At 40.3% G+C, this 14,601-nt stretch overlaps 1 protein-coding gene across 5 annotated transcripts in view; it reads right to left on the reverse strand.

Moving 5' to 3' along the window:
• CPEB3 (cytoplasmic polyadenylation element binding protein 3) overlaps positions 1-14,601 on the reverse strand; it is a 94,299-nt gene that overhangs the window by 74,262 nt on the left and 5,436 nt on the right. The gene's annotated exons all lie outside the window — the stretch shown is intronic.

Below are 14,601 nucleotides of genomic sequence, written 5' to 3' on the forward strand. Positions count from 1 at the left end.
CTCTGGGGATCCGTTTATAGTATTTTAATATTAGTTCAATACTGTATAGAGGTTATATTAAATGACATTTTATTCTGTTGATTTGTCTTATTGAGGCTTTAGAATCCATAGCTACTTAGAAAAGAAAGGAAATATTTCTAATTTTTACCGAGGAAAAGCAATTAGCATGGAACATTTGGATATGAAGCTGTTTGATTGCAATCTTGTACTGTGTTATTAGAATGCCTCTTATTACCAACAGAGTCATGACAATCTTACTAATGAAATTTAAAATTCCTCCATCCAATGGTTGTGATCTCGAGTGAACTTTTTCTTGCTTTTGTATTTTGAATTAGAATATAGTAATTAATTCAACTTTTTTAGCTCACTGTTCTAGTCTCAGTAAATGATTTCTGGCAAATTAAATGGAATCGATCTTTTGTTGGAATCTAAGTTTTATGAAAAATAATTCAGCAAGCATTTTAATCCATTTTTTCGAAGTAATGATATAGTTTGACAATAGTCACTGAAATATTACAATAAAGATTACATGATTGTAGTGATAAAATCATAGTTCTTAAGATTCATTTATATTCATTATTCATTTATTTACTTATTGTTCTTCAGAATAATATTTTATTTATTTTATTTCTCACATTTATTGGCTGCTTATCTCACAAAAAGTGATTTCAGACTGTGTAGGTCAATAGCAACAAATATATAAAACCAATCATTACAAAAATATTAAACGTCCTTATTATAAAAATTCTAAAAATATTGAGAAATTTAAAATATGCAAAGCACCTGGAAAGAGTAAAAATAAACCACAATGAAGCCAATCTAAAAATGCCTCTGGCTCCCTGAAACTTCCAGGCCTCGTATCACAACCAGGGAGTGTTGTGGGTCTTCTACAATTATAAAAGGGATGGAGCCAAGCTGTCTTCATGGGGCACAGAGTTACATAGGATGGGCACAACAGCAAAGAACGCCTATGTCCTGGGCCCCACCAAATAGCAATAACACTTAGACTTATATATTGCTCCATAGTGCTTTACAGTACTCTGTAAGCGGTTTACAGTCAGCATTTTTCTCCCAATAATCTGGGTCCTCATTTTACCAACCTCACAAAGATGGAAGGCTAAGTCAACCTTGAACCAGTCAGGATCGCAATCCTGGCAGTAGGCAGAGTCAGCCTGCAATAATGCATTCTAACCACTACACCACCATGGCTGCAGATCCTTGGCAAATGGTACCCATAACATGTCTTCTCTGTCATATCTAATGGGATGAGCTGATGTAGTTGGGGAGAGATGGTCCTTCAGATAACCTGGTCCCATGCGACGAAGGGCTTTAAAAGTTAAAGCCATCATCTTGAATTGAAGCCTGTAGCAAACTGGCAACAATGCAGCTCATGGAGCAGAGGTGTAATATCTGTTCCTATGGTTCCTGCACTGGTACATTCTGAATCAGTTAAAGCTTCCAAATACCAAGGGAAGCCCCAAGTAGAGAACAATACATTCAGACCAGACCCATCCAGACCCTCACAGCTTCCAGGCACCAGGATAACAGGTACACGACATCACTTAATTGGTCAGAGACAGACAATGAGCTCACCCAGCAACCTTATTAAACAGGAAAGGAGAGAGCATTGAATCCTGAGGCAACTCATAGTAAAAGCCAAGGATGGGACCGCTCCTCTCCAAACATCACTGAGGAAGGAAGCAAATGAACATAACTCAATGTCACCCACCCTCAATCATCTGAGCTGATTCAGAAGGATACATGGTTGATGGTATTGAAAGACACTGAAATATTAAACAGGGAAAAGATGGATGCAGAAATCTCATCTTGCCTATGCCAAAAATCATTCAAAAAGCAATCCATGCCATTTCAATCCCATATGAGGTCAGAATCCTGACTGAATGGTATTCTAAGTAATCCACATTATCCAAGGCCTTCTGAAGCTATTATGTAAACAGCTTCTCAACCATCTTCCCCCAAAAGAGGAGTTAGATAATGGATAAAAATTATACAGTATGTTAGAGTCCCATGATAGCTTTTTGAATAGGAGGTCAACCAAGGAGCTGCTAAAATACTACTTTGTACCAATGTACAAAAGCAGAAACATTATATTTTTATTTTATTCTATGTCAGACAACTGAAAGCATCGCAAATAGGATTCTCCTACTTTCATAAAAAAGGAAATGTGTATGCAGACACTGACATATATGAATCTTAATTGGCTAGTAATTAATGAAATGAAGTTTTTTTAAAAAAAAAAAAATCTGTAAGGAGATAACTTTGCGACCATAAATAGATTTTGAAAATCTTACATTAGAACTAGCTGGATACCTGTGCTTCGCTACAAAACTATGTGATCGGGCTTGATAAATCGACACTTACATCTTGAAAATCAATGAGTAGTTACGATCAGCCTCTCCTCTCCCCTTCTCTCCCTCAGCCTTGCCCCACAGAACCCTCCTATCCTATCCTATCCCCCTTCTCTCCCACAGCCTTGCCCCACAGAAACGTCTCCTATCCTATCCCCTTCTTTCCCTCAGGCTTGCCGCACAGAACCTTATCCTATCCTACCCCCTTCTCTCCCTCAGCCTTGTCCCACAGAAGCCTCCCCTATCCTACCCCCTTCTCTCCCTCAGCCTTGCCCCACAGAAGCCTCCCCTATCCTATCCCCTGGTTACTGCTGTGAAAGTGAAACTGAAAGTGAAACTTCTCTCCTCTGCTTGTGTTTTGAATTTGGAACAGATTTTTCAGGTGGGGAGGGGGAGTAGAACTCCTTAGCATCAGAGCATGTTAATCATAATATAGGAAATACTAATACTCTGATGGTCTTGAAAAATCCTTTCTTAGTGAGCACCTAGAAGCCAAGAGGAACATACGTGGCAAATTTCAAGTTTGTAGACTTTACGGTTCTGGAGATTTCGTGATTACAGCATGAGTGGTTTTCGCTTTTATATATATAGATTTTCAGAGTTCTCTCAGGTCCAATATCCAAAATATATTTTTTATTTTATTTTATTTTACTTCGAATTTATATACCGCCCTTCTTCCTGGGAACTCAGGGCGGTGTACAGCCAGTTAAAAACACATAATATAAACATTAAGAACAAATTAAAAGGAAATATCTCAATTTGGCCAAAAATTTAAGAAACATACAAATTTAAAATAATTTAAAAGGCATTGTTAGGCCAGCCCGGCTTGTTGGAAAAGGAAAGTTTTAAGGGAACGGCGGAAGGCACGGAGGTCTTGGATTCTCCTTATCTCTGGTGGCAGCTGATTCCAGAAGGTAGGTGCCCCCACAGAGAAGGCCCTCCCCCTGGGGGTTACCAGCCTGCATTGCTTGGCTGATGGCACCCCGAGGAGACCCTCTCTGTGGGAGTGCACGGGTCGATGGGAGGTCGTTGGTGGCAGAAGACAGTCTTGGAGATAACTAGGTCCTATGCCATGGAGCGCTTTAAAGGTGGTAACCAACACCTTGAAGCGCACCTGGAAGACCACTGGAAGCCAGTGCAGCTCACGCAGGAGCGGTGTTATGTGGGAGCGCCATGTAGCTCCCGTAATTACCCGCGCGGCCGCATTCTGGCCCAGTTGGAGCCTCCAGGTGCTCCTCAAGGGGAGCCCCATGTAGAGAGCGTTGCAGTAGTCCAGACGAGAGGTGACGAGGGCATGAGTGACTGTGCACTCGGAATCCCGATCAAGAAAGGGGTGCAACTGGCGAATCAGGCAAACCTGACAAAAGGTCCCCCTGGCAACAGCCGTCAGATGTTCCTCCAAAGACAGCTGCGTATCCAGGAGGACTCCCAGATTGCGCGCTCTCTCAACAGGGGCCAAAGACTCGCCCCCGATAGTCAGCGATGGAGTCAGCTGACTATATCGGGATGCCGGGAACCACAGCCACTCAGTCTTGGAAGGGTTGAGCTTGAACTTGTTCCTCCCCATCCAGATCCGTACAGCCTCCAGGCACTGGGCCATCACTTCAAGGGCATCGCTGGGGTGGAGATGTACAGCTGGGTGTCATCAGCGTACTGGTGGTATCTCACCCCAAAGCCACGGATGATCTCGCCCAGCGGCTTCATAAAAGTGTTGAACAGAAGGGTCAAGAGGACCGACCCTTGCGGCACTCCACAAATGAGAGGCCTCGAGGTCGACCTCTGCCCCCCTGCCAACACGAACTGCGACCGGTCTGAGAGAAAGGAGGAGAACCACCGTAACACGGTGCCCCCCATCCCCAACTCTTCCAACCGGTGCAGCATGATACCATGGTCGATGGTATCAAAAGCCGCTGAGAGATCTAATAGGACCAGAACAGAGGAGCAACCCCTGTCCCGAGCCCTCCAGAGATCATCAACCAACGCGATCAATGCCGTTTCCGTGCTGTGCCCAGGCCTGAAACCCGACTGGAACGGGTCTAGATAGGACGTTTCCTCCAGGAATTGTGGGAACTGTCGTGCGACCACACTCTCCTTTGCCACAAAGCGAAGGTTGGAGACAGGACGATAGTTAGCCAATACTGCCGGATCCAGGGAGGGCTTCTTGAGGAGAGGCCTCACCACCGCCTCTTTCAAGGTAGCGGGGAAGTGACCCTCACTCAACGAAGCATTGATAATTCCCTGGAGCCAGCCTCGTGAGACCTCCCGGTAAGCCAGTACTAACCAGGAGGGACACGGGTCCAGTAAACATGTGGTCGCATTAAGTCTCCCCAGAATCCTGTCCATGTCATCCGGAGTCACAGAGTCAAACTCTTCCCAGATAACATTCTCAAGACTATTTCTCGTCATCCTGCCCGGATCTACCCAGTCAGATCTGCCGGATCTGAGCGATTTTGTCATACAGATACCATCCGAAATCCTCAGCCCTGCCCTCCAGAGGGTCCTCCCGCACTCCCGGTTGAAGCAGGGAGTGGGTCATTCTGAACAGAGCCGCCGGACAATTCTCTGATGACGCAATAAGAGCGGAAAAGTAATTAGACTTTGCCACTTTTATCGCCACTAGGTAGGTCTTAATATGCGACCTTACCAGTGTTCGGTCAGATTCGGTGCGACTGGCCCTCCAACCACTCTCCAGGCGTCTTTTCCGGCGCTTCATCTCCCTCAGCTCCTCAGTAAACCAAGGAGCCGCGAGGGATCGGGACCGGGTCAGAGGCCGCAAAGGCACGACTCGATCTAAGGCTCCGCTAGTGGCCTAATCCCAGGCCGCCACCAGGTCCCCGACCGAGTCCTGAGCTAGAACCTCAGGAAATGGCCCAAGCTCCGTCTGGAATCTATCAGAATCCATCAGGCGCCTAGGGCGGACCCATCTTTTAGGCTCCGCTTCCCTGTGGCAGGGTGTAGCGGTTCGAAGATCTAGGCAAAGGAGCGAGTGGTCAGACCATGACAAGGGTTCCATGTCTATATCTCCTATAACACGGCCACTCAACCATTGGCCAGAGACGAAAATCAAGTCCAGAGTGTGATCCCCCCGTGAGTGGGGCCATGAACTAACTGGGTCAGGTCCATGGCCGTCATGGAAGCCATGAACTCCCGTGCCATCTCAGACGTCTCACCAACGGATGGCAGATTGAAATCACCCATGACCATAAGCCTGGGTGTATCAACTGCCACCGTGGCTATCACATCGAGTAGCTCGGGCAGGGCCGTTGCCACGCGGAAGGGAGCCAGGTACGTGAGCAACAGGCCCATCTGAACCCCATGACCCCATCTCACAAAGAGGGTTTCACATCCGGCAATCTATGGCACAGTGGTTTCCCTCGAACCAAGATCCTCTTTAATAATAACCGCCACCCCCCGCTCCTCCCCTGCACCCTTGGCTGATGAAATGCTCTGAAGCCCGGTGGGCACATCTCAACCAGGGGGACCCCTCCCTCCGGGCCCAACCAGGTCTCAGTAATAGCTGCCAGGTCCGCTCCCCCCTCCTGTATAAGATCATGAATGAAGGGGGCTTTATTAACCACGGACCTGACATTGCATAACATCAGCCGGAGGCCCAGGTCCTGAGTATCTAAACCACCTAGTATCTGAGTGGAGTCTTGGGGACCGGGGCGCGCAATTGCTCTCAAACAGCGAGTGCGCACCCCCCGCACATGATATGGTCCCCTACTCCCGCCATATCTGTCCCTCCCATTTACCGTGCTGATGGAAAATTCCTCTTCCGGATGGTCCTCCAGCCCCTCCCCAATCCCTCGACTCGCACCCTCGATTACAATCCTGTTGGAAATATTTGGAGTGGGATCAGCATCCCAATGAAACATGGAATATAAGAATTAATTATCTCAGATGCACAATGTGCTACACTTTGGAAGAACACTACATTACTATCTGTATTAGCAAAGAAAAATGAAAACTAAAAGTTATTCATAGGTGGTATTATACACCCATCCACCCCAAATACAAGTTGCTGGAATTACTGGGAAAGGCCCAAATAAATGTTGGAAATACGGTAAAGCAAACAAGCATCTATATGCATGTATGGGTGGTCCTGTAAAATTTTACAAAGATGCTGGATAGAATTAATTAGAGAGATTTAACAACATAGATATCAGAAAATCTAATTATAGTCTCAAAGAACATTTACTGCCATTATTTACTGAAATAATTCATAAACTGAAAAACTAACTGTTCGGTGCATGATGGTTGCTGCAAGGTTGGCTATTGCACAATACTTGAAAAATACAAAGCCTCTATCATTATATCACTGATATCAAAAATTATGAAAAATTGTTGTTATAGAAAAATTGATACATAAAAGAAAGGAAATGTTGAGATATATATACAGTACCAGAAAAGTTATCTTTAACTTGGAATGAGTTTGCCCTTTTTGCAAAACATAATAGGCCAAATTCTTTTTGTTTACACCAAAATTGTTTCTGAATCTTAATTTGTTCTTAGTTCTTTTTAATAAGATTGTTAATCCTGCTGTACTATTTTTAAATTTTAACTTTCTTTTACTCTGTCATAGTTTTACTATACATTTTATTATCTATTGACAGGACATATATCCAGGGGTGGGCTTCAGATCCTTTAGCAACGGGTTCGCTGCCCCGTTGCTGGATCAGCCGCCTGCACCATGGCAGGGGGGAGCGTTTTTCACCCTCCCCAGACTCCGGAGGCTTTCCTTGAGCCTCCAGGAGGGTGAAAACTGCTTCCCCCAGGGTCCAAAGGCCCTCCGGAAGCTGGAAACAGTCCCATTTCCGTACTTCCAGAACTTCCAGGAGGCCCTTTTTTCGCCCTCCCTATATCCTCCGTGCGGTCCCTGCACTTACCTGGAATGATGAATGGGCTGCATGGAGAATCCTGGGAGGGGAGGAGTGGGCATGGCCAGCCAGGGATGGCATTTGGGGGTTTGCTGAACCCTGGTGATCCTTGGCTAGAGGATCGCCTGAACCCTGCCAAACCCCCAGGAGCCCACCCCTGTATATATCCCTCACCTGTATCTGTTTTCTAAGCAAATAAACTTTTTTTAAAAAAACCCCAAGCAACTGTGTAAAATCAGTTGATCTGAGAATGGTCCAGTTTAGTAGAATTTGCTACTGTGCACTAATACAACACATTCCCTTCCAGCAAATCCGGCTGTGCCTCATTGTCATGGTATTCTTGGGACAAATGAGCAAAGAATATCATAAGTATATGACAAGAGTATATAACCCAAACAGGACACCCCACACATAAAGGTTAACCCAGCTCAAACAAAAAAGCGTCTATACTACACCTAACGAAAGCGGAAGATGTTGCATGAAGATGATCATTTTAGAGGCAACAGCATAGATAGCAATTAATACTGTGCAGCAGAAGGCAATGTTAAATCACTCCTGTGTTTCCTGTTTTCCAGAGATGGAAAAAATAAAATATGTGCTAGATTATGGGTGCCTCAGGTGGATGACACACTCAACATGCCACTGAGAACGAGCTGAGAATTTTTGTGACTACTAATTGTGTTTATGATGTGGCTAAGATAAAGCCTTTGAGAGTTTCACTGCTGATGTTGCCATACAGGAAAAGAAAAACTGAAGGTGGAAAGAAAGAATTGCAGTAGGATTATGCAATTTTTAAGAAACATGAAGACAGGAAAGCTCAACACAGTGAAAAATGAAATGAAACTACTGCACATTGATATTTTAGGCATAAGCAAATTGAGATGGACTGGGATTGGACACTTTCAGTCAGAAAGTCACATTGTTTACTATTCAGAACATGGAAAACAAAGAAGGAAATTTGATGTGGTGGTTACAGACAGGCTAGCCTGTCTCTCTCTCTCTCAGCCCAACCCATCTCACAGGATTGTTGTGTGGAATATAGGATGTGGAAGGTGTGTTGGATATATTCACTGCCTTGAGTGAAAAATAATAAAGGCAGGATACACATAATTTAAAAGGAACAATGTTGCTTTTACTTTTAGGGCATGTATAGCAAGAATACTTGACTACAATAAAATCAGTGACTGAATAATATCAGACTTTATAGACAATTGTTTAATATGATAATCATCCAAATTTATGCTCCTTCTGAGGTAGAAGAGGAAGTTGATCAATTTTATAATCAAGTTAAGTTTCAAATTGACAGAACACCCCAACAACATGAACTTCTTGCAACTGGAGACTGGAATTCCAAAGGTTGAAGCTTTAATGAGAAAAATGTAGCTGGATTATGTGGTTTAGGAAATTGAAAAAAAGCAGGAGACTATTTGATCAATTTCTGTCAATCCAATGATTTCTTCATTGCTAACACTGTCTTCAAACAAAATTATACCTATATAGATGGGTATCAGAGGGAATACACAGAAATTAAATTGACTACATTATTGCTAAACTACTCTGCTTAACTTTGCAGAAGAACTATGAGGAAAAGAGTGGAAAAAATCAGAATGGGACCAAACACACTGCATGGTGGTATAAAGAGGTTAAAGAAGTTATAAAGTTGAAAAAGAGTTATACAAACGTTATACAAAAGTACTCCTCAACCCTCTAGGAGAGTGTCTTGCAACTACAAGACTACAAAACAACATTGTTAGAACCAGAAATAATGATTGAAGAAATAGCAAGAGTTGTAATGTTATCTAAACACAAAGCAACAGGAATAAATGGGCTACCAACAGTAATAATTCAAGCAGCAGGGGAAAGCAGCATCAGATGGCTACACGGAATCTTTAATGCTGCATGGACACATCTAACAGCACCCACAGATTGGCAACACACAGTAATAATTCCACTGTGGAAAAACAAAGGAAATAGATGAGAATGCACACAATATCAAGGCATCTCACTTTTGAGCCATGTAGGAAAAAATGTATGCCAAGTGATAGAAATAAGATTAAATTCAGTTATAAAACCACAGCTAACAGAAGAACAGATTAATTTTAAAGAAACAGAAGCTGTACAGATGCAATTTTTATACTTAATTAATAGAAAAAGATGGAGTACAATAAAAAACTCCTTGTAGCTTTTGTAGACACAAAAAAAGCATTTGACAGAGTAGACAGAAAAATATTGTGACAAACAATGGTCCAATATGGAGTAAGTGAATATCTTATTGGATTATGCAAAAGCTTATACAACATTGGCAGAAATGTAATTAGAACCAACCAAGGAATATCAGAACCATTTGCTGTAACATTTGGAGTAAAACAGGGATGTGTACTATCACCACTATTATTCATCATCTATATTGACAGCATAAGGGAACAGCCAAGCCAATTTTAGACAATGAAATTCCGCTTCAATATAATATCCAGCAGGCTATTGAGTAAGCGGCAAGACGGCTAGCAGACCTTTAGCGCCGCAAATAATTAGCGATCTATTTAGAAATTATAATGCTGTCAAGCCAGCTGAAATTAACCGCAGTCCTCTGATAGATTAGAAAATACTAATAAATTCGTCAATGCAGGTATTCAATAATAAATCTAGACAAATTTACTGTAGAAGAAAAGCACTCTAGATCTGTTAACTCGACTGAGTGAAAAAGACTGAGCAGGCGCAGAAGGAGGGGGCGGAACCATACTGCAGAGGGAGATAAAGATTTGACAAGCACTCAGTGTGACTAATCGAAGGAGTGAAGGTCCCAGAAGTGAGGAATGTTGGCGCAACGATGCATGAAAATGGAATATTAATAATATTAAACAAACGACTCTTTGCAGACATTGATAGCACATACAGCTAAGGAACTGCTGCAACAATATCTTCTATCCATGAACCAAGAATGCAAAATAAATGAGTATCAAAAGAGAATAAAGAAGTAAAGGCAATTGATAGAAAAAAAGCACCCTCTAAACATAGTAATAGAGTTCAAACTTCTAGGAACGATACTCATTGAAGATGGGGAAATGGACCAAGAGATTAATATGTGATACAGTAAGGCTGATCAAGTATTGACAGCTAGTTCCACTCCTACAATACAAGGTAGTACTGATCAGCACAAAGAACAATCTCATACAAAGCATATTAATTCCTACCTTATGTTACCGTTGCCAAACATGGACATTTGCAATAAAACATATGCAATAGTCACTATGGAAATGACATGTTTGAGGAAAGCTGCCAGAAGGGATAAAATAAAAAATGAGATCATAAGAGAAAGAACTGAAACAGAATCACTTTTAAAGTACATACAAAGACAACTAGTTAAGTGGTTTGTTTACCCGAAGAGAATGTTTTAGGATTCTATATCATACAAGGCATATATAAAAAGAGGAGGAGGCCAAAGAACACAAAGACCCAGAAGAAGATGAAGAGACAACATCTACAACAGCATCAGATAACAATGGTTGAGGCTGCAAGAAGTGCAAAAACGAGAATTTTGTATCTCCCTTGTTATCTAAAGAAGTAAAAGAGGAAGTAAAGAAAAAGATTGCTAAATTGCTAAAGAGAGGAGGTCAATTATTACATCAAGACATGGCCAAATACTGATTGTATAAAAAATCACAAATCGCTCATGTGCAAATTATAAATTAAGCTACAGAAGAAGAAAGCCAACTAGTTTCCACCATATGAACTTGTTATGTGCATGTACCCACCATTTTGGAGGAACACATTAGAAATAGCTTTTAAGTCCTAAACCCCATTGATACACAACCATGAGAACTGTGGAAGGAAATCAAAATTAAGGATAAATGAAAAGGGACCGCCAAAGAACAGAAGAAAACAAACTGGATGTCAAAACTATGGAAACTACCAAGAAGAGAAACCAAGAGAGGCAAAAATCTCAAGAAGAAATTTAGCAAAGAATTTCAGAGAGCTATTAAAAAGACAAGAAACAATGTTACAACAACACCTGCAAAGGCACTGCAGATGAAAACAGGTATGAAAAAACAAGGAAAGCCTTCCAAAAGATACCTGAAGATCCAGCCTCAAACTGGTGTGCTAAAGGATACAAATAGACAGGGATTCCTATAAATCAAATAAAGATGGAAGGAATAAACTGAAATGCAGTACAGTAGAGATGTCAACATCCAAGATCCCTTAGAACAGGGCTGTCAAACTTCCGGCCCACTGGCCATATGCATCATGTCCTGGCCACGCCCACACCTGGTTTAGTAAAGGGGGAAAAGTCCCAATATATCACATGATAATGCCATGATGATGTGAGTTTCACACCCCTGCCTTAGAATATATTCCCCACTTACAAGTACCTGTGGTACTGGAAGATGAAGTTAAAACAATATTCTGGTCATTACCAGGCTCAAAGGCCATAAGAAGTGACAGAATACACCACAGAAATATGGCAAACAACAGAAGAATAATCAGGCAAGATTCTAACTAAGCTATATCAGCAAATCTGGTGAATAACACAGTAGACAACAGATTGGAATAAGTCAATCTATTTTCCAATACCAAAAAAGGGAAATTTTAGAGAATATGCAAAGTATTCTTAATTTAACATGCCAGCAACCTAAAACTTCGGATCCTCCAGCATGGATTAGATGTCAACATCCAAGAAAATGCCATCTATTCAAGGTGGCTTTAGAAAAAGCTGAAGAAAATGGAACATTATTGCTAATGTACAGTGGATAACTGAGGAAGAAAAAACAACCACCCCAAAATAGTCACTATGTGCTCTACTAATTATAGAAAGGCTATTCATTGTACCAAATGGGAATCTCAGAACATCTCACTGCCCTCATGAAAAACCTAATACAGGTTAAGAAGCATAGGACTGATAGAACAGACAAAAGAGACTGGCACCAGGTTAGCAAAAGTGTCAGGCAAGGCTGTAACTCATCCCTTATTTAGTCAGCCTATGTGCTAAATATATTTAAAGGGAAACTGGATTGCAAGAAGATGAGTATCATTTTAAAATGACCAGACTCTAATTATATTTTGCACACATTACATTATGTGTTGTAGAAGGCCCTGATGCAGTGAAAGGAAAGGAGAGGCACACAAGCAGCAAAATGGATATCCTTTCTTAAAGTGACAATGGGTATACTCTGGGAAGACCTGAAAAACTAGATTAGATATAGATTATCATGGAGAAAATTTATGTAGTTGCTAAAAGCTGAAATTGATGGCACATAATCAATGAATCAATCAACCAATACAAAGCTGGATGCTACATTAAGCCCTTGATATTCTGAAAACCAAATTTCAATACAGGTGGTCCTCACTTACCAAACATAATTGGGACCAGCAACTCTGTCATAAATAATGAGATCATTAAGTGAACCATCACATGATCACATCCAACTTACAATGTCAGTTTCAGCTGCGATTAAATGCAACATCATGTGACTGCAACTTGCAACTTCCTTCAAGTTTCCCCATTGACTTTGCTTGTCAGAAGCTGTCTGTGAAGGTCACAAATGGCAAACATGCAATCATAAATGCATACCTGTTACTAAGCACTCAAATTGCAATTTCATGGCTACAATTATGCTACATCGGCTATAAATTCAAAGATCATAAGTAATCTTTTCCAACACTGTCATAACTTCCTATGGTCACTGAACATAAGTTGATAAGTGAGAATACAATATATATTTTCAAGTAAGTGACGGAGATCATCCCATCACCTTCAACAATTGCCAGCAATTATCAAAGGACATTTTGATAATGTTAGAATCACAGCAAGACACTATATCTTTTCCAATTGTTGAACATAATATATGTGGAACATATAACACTTATTACTAGGAGAATATGATTGAAGAAGTAATATAACCTAAAGATGTTAATCCCACTTCTATATAACAAAAGCAAAATGTTATCCTATAATTGTTGAATTTTGTATACTGTCAAAGATTTTTGAACTGTTCCCTTGTGAGTCTAATAAAAGGAAATGAAGAATGCTCAAAGCAGAAAAAATTACCTATTTTGAAAAGTTAATATATGGCTTCCACTATTTTTCAAAAATCTATAGAAGAGTATTGAATTTATGTGTTATTGAAAAAAGCATTTTAAGTTCCAGGATATCCTGCTAATAAGTCAAGCAGGATCTTCCATGAGAAACAATAGAACAATGCTATCTTGCAGAATAACTATTAAGCAAGCTGGGGCTTAAATGTAATTAAATAAGGTGAGAAAAATGAGAAATAATAGTTTGATATTCAAGAAGAACACGCTATATAACAGATAATGTGGATAAAAGAGGTTTCTTAGTGCTTACAACTGATAAATTAAAATATTTTGTACATTCTATCACTTAAGAGCACATTATATAAATAGATGTACAGAGTAGTTGTCTTTTTTTAAGTATGCCACTTATTCCCTCATGTATATCTGTAAACAAGAGTGACTTGCTTTCTAAGATTGAACTGAACTACATGCATATTACATAGTGATTAAATATAGTACAGCAAATAATTAATGTCCATAATTAATAGAAGAGAGTTTTTTGTATTTTAACATGCTCTTATTTCTTTCAACGGTTTGGATGACAGTGCAATAGTATATGTGACACGATACTGTCACATATTGACAATTTTATGTCTTTTTAAAAAGTTACAAATCTTACAGTATGTAAAAATGTATACTTTATATTTTACCAAGCTAATAATTTCACGAAGTATAAAAATGTTTATAATTCCAACATGATTATAACACAACATACTGGATTAAAATTATATATTCCCAGAAAAGCACCAAAAACCAGTAATAAATTGTTTAATTGTTCTTTCAAAATGTTGATCATATACTGAAAACAATCATTGTGACATTAGGTGTTCTTAACAGTACTCAAAGCTCTCAGGTCAAGGAGTCCTGCTATTAAATCTTAATTTTCAATTGTAAGGGTTTACAACAATAAAACCAGAATACTTTAATAAGTATTATAAGAATGATAAAATTCTCATGCCCAGATTTCAGAACCATGGTTCCTTGGATTGTCAGGCAAATAGAAATGACAACTAAACAACTACTAAATCAATATACAGCTTCTCTGCATTTATATTCAGTATACAAAACATTCATGATCACTAGATTCTGTGTGGAGCTGGCTATATGTGTTCAAAATGAAATGTTCTTCCAAAGAATGGCCAAATTGTCAGTGTAAAAACATTGGGACATTTAGAATAAGCAAGAAATATTCAAATACTTCAAATAATTATAAAATAAAAAATTCAATGGAAATGTAGTGTTGCAGATAACAGATATCCTAAACTTGAAAAATCTAAGTATATGGT

This window comes from Pituophis catenifer, unplaced genomic scaffold, assembly GCF_029215685.1.
Source record: "Pituophis catenifer annectens isolate HBS135680 unplaced genomic scaffold, rPitCat1.0.hap2 SCAF_6, whole genome shotgun sequence".
Taxonomy (NCBI): Eukaryota; Metazoa; Chordata; class Lepidosauria; order Squamata; family Colubridae; genus Pituophis; species Pituophis catenifer.